Source organism: Falco naumanni, chromosome 6 (assembly GCF_017639655.2).
Source record: "Falco naumanni isolate bFalNau1 chromosome 6, bFalNau1.pat, whole genome shotgun sequence".
NCBI lineage: Eukaryota > Metazoa > Chordata > Aves > Falconiformes > Falconidae > Falco > Falco naumanni.
In genome coordinates this window covers 54,538,125-54,544,180 of record NC_054059.1, presented here as the reverse complement: position 1 = coordinate 54,544,180, position 6,056 = coordinate 54,538,125, and the positions used below count along the sequence as shown (strand labels likewise).

At 43.0% G+C, this 6,056-nt stretch overlaps 1 long non-coding RNA gene across 1 annotated transcript; it reads right to left on the bottom strand.

The window, feature by feature from the left end:
* Positions 1-332: 332 nt before the first annotated feature.
* Positions 333-4,725, bottom strand: LOC121090552. Its single transcript, XR_005828610.1, has 2 exons — positions 2,068-4,725; positions 333-1,886 (listed from the first exon to the last, which is right to left on the bottom strand). It is a non-coding gene; the product is annotated as an uncharacterized LOC121090552 (long non-coding RNA).
* Between the last annotated feature and the right edge of the window lie 1,331 nt (positions 4,726-6,056).

The window sequence follows — 6,056 nt, the reverse complement described above, 5'->3', positions numbered from 1 at the left end:
GGATCTGTGGGTGGCACTTGAAACTTTGCAAAAAGGCAGTTCTTTGCCAGCACTGCAGAAGACCCCTGTGTCTGTGTGTATACATGCTGTTTATGTGTGTCTTCATGTATAATGCATATGCATGTAGTCATAGATGTAGAATAGTTTGTGACCTAGGGAAGTTACTTCAGCTCTGGCTGAGTTTCCTAAAGAACTGAATCAATATTTATTTGCCTGCTCTAGTGAGAATACTCTATAAAGATATAGAGAAAAGATAAAAAGATCTAGAACATTAAAAAAAAGCCTGACAGCAAAATCTAAAAGAATAAAAAAAAACCCAAAACACTGACAAGCCATGTGGATACAAATGTTATAGAAACACATCTCGTTTCTCAATATTTTTTAGATAACTGCATGTTAGAGAATCACATCACCACAATGGTAAATACCACCGAGCAGAAAACTGCTCTCTGTTGTGACAAGAGCATCCCTAAGGACACAGGGAGAACTCTACAATCTTCCTTCCCTTTTGTACACATATATGGAAACCTCTCTGAAGTGTTATAGAACAGAGTCAATGCAAGGTCTTCACTTTCATCATTTATAACAGAGAGAGAAAAGCAGAATCAACACCCCTAATGAACTCAAAATGCATAAATGCATCATGAAGAAAACAAATGTTTTCAGAGGGGTCTAAAAAATGCCTCCTCTTAAACCCCCTCAGTCAATAATGAGACAAATGCAAATGGGCTGCAAAGAGAGTATTGCAGCCTTCCCACTGTACAAATAAGAACAGAAAACCTTTACCTACAAATAATACTTTCCCTCAACAACATGTAGCCCATCAAAGGCACCCAGAACATAAATGTCATCTTTCCACTTCTCTGCCATCTTGTAACTGAGATGGCAACAGAGGTCCTGCTGGCAAATGGCACAATTTCCCTCGGGTTCGGTGAGCTCCATGAAGGAGAAGATATCATGGTAAATGACCCCATTGAAATAGTGGTTGTTTAATGGAAGCTGTTCGATTCTGCTGGCATACAATTTCCAGTAAACATCAGCAGGATAGTCAGGAGAGAGACGTGGGTGTGAACTCGGTTCTGTCACCAAAAGGTGACCTTTTTCCATTTCTGTATTGTAATAATACGCTCTCGGACCACCTGGGGCCTAAATACCATTCCCTGCAAACATGACACCAGAAAGCTTTTAATTTGAAAGCAAGTATATGGGACAAGTAAGCAATCTTCGCTAATTAAACATGTGCCAAATTTTATTCTAATGTTTACCAGATTGTTTTAAAACTACACCTTCACAGACTACAAGCTAACTTGATGCTTTTTGAAAGCAATAGAAAGTAGACCAAACTCTGATGTTTCAACGTCTTGTCAGTGACAAGATTACTGTAATAATTATATGCCGTTATATGTGATTTAAGTAGCTGAAGTGACCAAGTTCCTCATTGGGTTTAGCTGCATTAGCAATCAGTATTTCTGATTAAAATGAATGGTAACACTGTCAAGTCAAAAAAATCTATAAGGGCAAGATATTACAAAAAGTCACATCTTTACGCAAGCTCTTTACATAAATACATAAACCTTTAAAGCCCAGATTAAAATCTATTCATAAAGAATATGGATTGTACAACACAGGGTCATCCATGACTGAGAACTAAAGGAATGGCCCATATCTGCTTTTATTCAGAAGGCAAAGTTTAGGGCTACATTTGAGCCACACCAGGAAGCTTCTCTCACTTCTGCAAGCACATGCCCAAAACACTCGTGCTTGACTTCTAGCCTCTGCTCAGGGGAAACACACAGTGGAACCAGAGCCTGCAATGAAGGCACAGGTCCCCCATCCAAAGGCGGTGTTTGCAGGGCTCGCCGCGCTCCTCAGAGTTAGGTTTCCACCTAGTGGAGAAGAAAAAGTCTGGGCCTTCACATGACCAAAACATCCATCTACAGCGGGGTCAGATTAAGGATCACATGGGTAAACTCCCAGGACCGACCATTTAACAAGTAACCTAGAGGTGTTCTAGTCAACTTAAGAACTTCTGAGTTCTTATACATCACATTTTAATTTTCTTCTTACCTGTACAAGTTCTCTCGTCCTAGTCCTGTTGACATGCATGCACGCCTAAAGCTGATGGGAATTTCTGCTCAGGTCAATTGCACTACATAGATATAAATGTTGCCCATACAAACAAGATCGATTAGAGCAATATTACATTATCTGCCATAACTAAAGTGGAGCTGAGTGTATTTGCTGAAAGAAAGTTGACGCTCATTCCCATGGGCTGAGTGAAACTGGACAGCTGACACCAGTGGAAGAGTGTTACCCCAAGCAGTTGGGAACAGCACCGAGTCAGCCTGATATCTGGCTTGCCAAGACCACAGCTGGGTCAAGACAGAATGTCAGATATCTGCACGAGTGAAAATGCCAACATAGCCAAAGGAAGTATTGATAGTTACAAATTCTGGATCCTTAGGGCAATTAAACTGTCACAAAAAGGTTGTACTGCTCATGGAAAGGAAAAAAAAAAAAAAGATTAGAAAAGAAATCAAACCATTTAAATCAGACTAATATAATACTCATTCACTTAAATACAATTAATGGAGAATATGTTTTGTGAACATGCTATATCTTAATTTTGAAAAGGACAATTGATACCCCTGCAAGAGGAGTCAAGCACAAATATCCATGGTTCTATCTACACCAGTGAAGGGGATTTGTATTTAGTTAGCAGGTTTTGGACATTCATGTTTTAAAATCTCATGTGCTGCTTCCTATTGAGAAGCAGTAAAAATAGAGGGATTATTGAGTTGTAATTAATTTAAGTGCTTGCTATTAAATTCAGAATAGCAGTAACAAAGACATCTTGAGGCAGTGGCTTTCAACTGCCCTCTGACACCTGACTCTATGTGCAAATACATTGAAGCCTGGGAAGCAGCTTGTCTCTCACATCTTTAATCACCCGAGGATCACGCGCTCCCCGAACACTGTGGGTAACAAGCCACCAGTTTCCCTTCTGAGCCAAAGACAACGTTGGTATTGTACCGGTAGTGACCATCACTCGGGCACCTTGGATCACTGGAATTACGTGGCTTCTTATCTCTCAGATTCACAACCACACAGATGGAGTTACCCCTTGCCAGACAGCTCAGTCTTACCAGCACAAGTGAGGGAGCAAACCTCAACAGCAGGGAAGGAAGAAAGGAAGTAAAACATCAAAACCAGTCAACCCATAAAGATGCCAACACTAAGACTACAGATCACAAGGATGATAGCTGTAAATTGGTCATATCTAATACAAGACTGTCACTTTCTGTTATTCAACAGAAGGCAGCGGTTTTGCGCTTCAAAGCTTCGTGTGCTGAAACCCTGGCTTCACTTCCCATTAACTGAGGAATACAGGGCTTTCCCTGCAGTGAAAGTGAATCTTTGCACCTTCAAGTCTCACTTCTGCTGCTGGCCTGTGGCACAGTGTTGATGTTACACCGACATATGGGCTAATCTCAGCTGTTCTGCTTCAGCTCTTGATTTGGCTGCTGTGCTGAGGTAGCTTAGGATTTGTTTCTTCCATGGTGCATTTTGTTATCTTTCATGAAGTATTCCAGCTTCAAAAAATGGTACAATTTATTAAGGAAAATAACAGAATAAAAAGATTAGCATTTCATGAATCAAAAAGACAGATTTGAAATTGTGCAGCATATCCTTTCAGTAGAAGCTGGTATCTTACCCACAAATATTCTTAATATTCACATATCTTATTTTTCTACAACAACGCATTACTAAGATGTGGATTCTGTTAAGTTTTTGTTTTTCTTGTAAATAAATCTCAAACTTTACAAGTATACTAACAAAAATAAAAAGAATTACAGCAAGCAAAAATGACAGAAAAAAAAGATGTCAACTGAAGCTATTTAATGGCAACTACATGATGCCTAACCTGCCTTCATTTCACAGCAGTTGTTCGAAGACATTTAAAACTATCAACCACCACTCCTAAAGGCAGCTGTCTTTCCCATCAGATTGTTCCCCCATGCACAGTAGGGACAGTATCTTCCAGGATCAGCACATGGAATCCAGTCCACCTGTGGCTCTGGGATATCCTCAAGATAAGGATATATTGTTTCCCTTGTGAAGACCTAGCCATAAATGCCATCTTCAGGAGTCACAATGATATGGGCACCCTGGTACCAACGTGCAAAGCCCAAAAATACTATTAAGAAAAGGAATAAAAGGTCAGTTTACCAAAATGAAGTCTCTAAGGAGGTCATAATACATGTCTGGCTACTTCTTTGAAGGCTGCTTCCAAAATTGCCATATTTTTCCCTATCGTCATCAAGGCCTCCTCAGGAGAAACTGGCACTTCAGTGATTCTATGATTCTAAGACCATGCTGTACTCGTATGACGGCTGCAACGCAGCTGTCCAGGTCACAGGCTTCCAGAGCAGGCAGCACCAAAAGCACAGCAGAGGCATAGGCTTTAGGAAGACCCATGTCTGGAGCAACCAAGTCACCCAAGGAGATGTCAGGGGCAAGCAAAGATGGGGGCCTTAGAAGGGAAAGTCTTGCATGAAACCTGGGAATTCCCCAGAGTGGCAGAAAGCCAACACCTGGGGATGCAATCACCCTGCCCGAAAAGTCTCACCCTGCCCGGAAAGTCTCACAAGTGTCAAAGGCAAGAGAGCCGCCAGCATTGAGCAATTCTGCCTTACACCACTGGCAGAGAAGTCATGGCGAAGCCACCGCTGTGCCACAGCTGAAGAAACACATCGCCTGCCAGATCTGCAAATAACAATTCAGGTGTGGCATGGCTGTAGTAATGCAGTTCAAGGCAAGCCCAGGTCACAGCAGGAAAACAAGCCAGAATTTGTGAAATCTCAGCACAGCCACATTCCTGCCCAAAGCCGAGGGCACGGGTGCAGGCAGGGCTGCAGGAGGCAGGCAGCCCTTCCCCAGCTTGCTGCTGCCGCGTGGGCACTGCCTGGGCCACCCCAGCTCCGGGCTGCTCCCATCTAGGTCAGTGTAGTTCATCACAGCTCCGCAGATCGTACAGCTGTGTCCGTTACAGCAGGGCGTTCAGCCCTGCCATGCAGGAGGCCAGCACAGCCCTAGCCAAGGGGTTGCTGAGTTTCCCATAGGAGTTGCCACTGCTCTGCTTTAACCGTGGTTCCAGGACCCCTGGACAATCACGGCAGGAGAACATGCTTGTGAGTCCATTTGAACAACAAACCTGGACACCAGGATTCCTCTTCAGATTTCTTTTGCCTCTATTGTGCACATGAAAGAATGAAGAGGGGAGAAGATGTGTTGCCAGAAAGCCAGAGGGTTCGTTAAGCCTGTCCAGTTTCCACTGGAGGTCTGATGAAGTTCATGCATTGCAGGACAGCTCATTAATTCCAATGACATTTATGCTCTTACTGATAAACCCAGCCACTTCAAGTCCTAACAGCACAAGTCAGGTAAGCGAACAACTCATTCCACAAAGAGAGCTAATTTAAGTCTCATGTCTACAGATCTGCATCTTGTGCATCTGCATCTACCTCCAGTCCTCTCAGCTCCTTCTCACCTGCTTCACCATCAGCACTGGCAGGGTCAGCACTTCATAACAGGCTGAGGTGTACATTCCTAGTTCCAGTCTAACACCCAATATAAAAGGAAAGGGAGGTATTGCCAGGATATTCCCAGGGGAAGCCTCTGGTGCCCTGATGCTTCACAGTTCAGCTGGCTACCAGAGCAGCTCTTGCTAGAGCCCTTTTTGGGAGAGAAAGAAAGAAGTACTTGTCATGTAAATTCCAGTAGCTATTCACAAGAGAAAATTATTGGAAATTGCTAAGACTAGACCATTTCTCTTATTTAGGGGAAAATGGATCCCACAGAGAACCCCTTCTAGGACCCAGTTCTGGCCTCAAGGACAAATGAAAAGACTTCTGCCACGGCCAAGGCTGAGAAGTGTGCCAGTCATACCCTTACCTCACTTCCCAATGTGTTTTACTGCTGAGCATCCAGAGGAGATGAGGAGATCATTTTTTTCCCCATTGTTGGAAAAGAGTAGCTCCTCATTTTATAGATTT